The sequence below is a fragment of the Penaeus vannamei genome, chromosome 41 (genome assembly GCF_042767895.1).
Source record: "Penaeus vannamei isolate JL-2024 chromosome 41, ASM4276789v1, whole genome shotgun sequence".
Lineage (NCBI taxonomy): Eukaryota > Metazoa > Arthropoda > Malacostraca > Decapoda > Penaeidae > Penaeus > Penaeus vannamei.
In genome coordinates, this window is record NC_091589.1 from 1,711,146 (window position 1) to 1,713,645 (window position 2,500).

Sequence of the window (2,500 nt, forward strand, 5' to 3'; positions counted from 1 at the left end):
AGGAAGCGTTAAAAAATAGGATTTAAAATAATAAAAATAAGATTTGGGAGAGGAAGAAAAGGAAGAATAAGAATAAGATTTGGAAGAGGAGAAGAATAAGAGTTGGAAAAGGAGAAGGAAGGAAAACAAAAATTGGAAAAGGAACAGGAGGAAAAATTAGAAGAAGGGGAGGAAGAATAAAAATTGGAAGAGATAGAGGACGAGGAGGAAACGAGAGGTGGAAAAGGATGAAAGGGAAGAATTGTAATAGGATGGTGAGAACTGGGAGAGGAGGAATAGGAAAAAAGGCAAAATAACTGGTAGAGAAGGAGGAAGAATTGAATAAAAGTTGGAAGAGGGAGAAAAAAGAATAGGAAGAGAAGGAAAATTTGGAAGAGGGGGAGAAGGAAAAAAATAGAAAGAGGGAGAAAGACCAAAATTTGGAATAGAAGGGAAGAGAAGAAAAAGAGAACTGGTAGAGGAGGAAGAATGTAATAAGAGTTGGAAGAGGTAGTGGAAAAAAATAGGAAGAGGAGGAAGTAGAATCGGAAGAGGAGGGGGATGAAGAAGAATTTGGAATGGAAGAAGAAAAGAAGAAGAAGAAGAAGAGAGAGAAAGAGAGAGAGAGAGAGAGAGAGAGAGAGAGAGAGAGAGAGAGAGAGAGAGAGAGAGAGAGAGAGAGTGATGTAAGATGAGGGAAAAGAAGGGTTAGAAGAGTAGGGAAACTTAATGGAATAAGAGGTCAAGAATAATAATGATTGGAAGAGAAGGGGAAAGAAAAAGAAAGAAAGAAAGAAAAAAAAAAAACGGGAAGAGGAGGAATAAAAATGGGAAGAGAAGGAAAAAGAAGAGTTGCAAGAAGAAAACAAGGAGGGAAAGGAGGATGAGGAAGAATATTAGGAAGAAGAGGAGTTACATGCCTCATTGTTCATCAAGATGAATTATCTACGCATGAATATTTATACATATTTATACGAATGTATTCACACACACACACACACACACACACACACACACACACACACACACACACACACACACACACACACACATATATATATATATATATATATATATATATATATATATATATATATATATATATATTAATAAAATTACAGATCGATTCATAATACATGTATCTCCGACACGCATATGAATCATATATATATGTATATATATATATATATATATATATATATATATATATATATATATATATATATATATATATGTATGTATGTATGTATACAGATATATGTATATATGTGCATATATATGCATATATATATATATGTATACACACATATATATACATGTATATATACATATACATACATATATACATATATATACACATATACATATATATACATATATACATATATATACATATATGTACACACACACACACACACACACACACACACACACACACACACACATATATATATATATATATATATATATATATATATATATATATATATATATACAAACATGCACACATATACGTATATATATGTGCATATATATGCATATGTACATACACATATATGTATACATATATACATATGTATATATATATATATATATATATATATATATATATATATATATATATATATATATATATATATACATGTATATACATAACGTGTGTGCGTATGTGTATTTCAATGCGTAAGGGTGTATTCTGTGTGCTCAAATTCCTGTATTAACATTTTGTATACAACATTTTATATGCATAATGTACATATATGCATATATACACATATATGTATATTTATTTAGATATGTATATATATACATTTGAACATATGCTGTATATAAATATATGTATATATATATATATATATATATATATATATATATATATATATATATATATATATATATATGCGTGTGTGTGTCTGTGTATATGTGTCTGTGTGCCTATGTTGTGTTTGCACATTTGTCCATACAAACAAATACACATGGACATACGAACACACATACGCAGGTGTATATACACATACACAGTAAATATGTATATATATACACAGTAAATATGTATATATATACACAGTAAATATGTATATATATATACACAGTAAATATGTATATATAACACAGTAAATATGTATATATATACACCGTAAATATGTAAATATGCACGCACAGTAAATATATGTATATATACACACAATACATATGTTCATAAATACACACATAGTTTATATATGTATATATGTACATATTTACATTCACACACACTTATACATATATCTGTTATCTATCTATATGTTACACGTACCCAAATTTGTACACACACATACCTATGTTTATACATACATCATATGTATACGTATCTATAATATATATATATATATATATATATATATATATATATATATATATATATATATATATATATATATACGGACACATGTGTATACATTCACATATATGTGTGTATATGTAAGAATTCCTATATATACATTTGCATCGTCACATGCATATCGAGATCAATGAAGGACCA

At 27.6% G+C, this 2,500-nt stretch overlaps 1 protein-coding gene across 1 annotated transcript in view; it reads left to right on the top strand.

The window, feature by feature from the left end:
• Positions 1–2,500, top strand: part of LOC138860364 (uncharacterized) — an 8,357-nt gene that overhangs the window by 4,912 nt on the left and 945 nt on the right. The gene's annotated exons all lie outside the window — the stretch shown is intronic.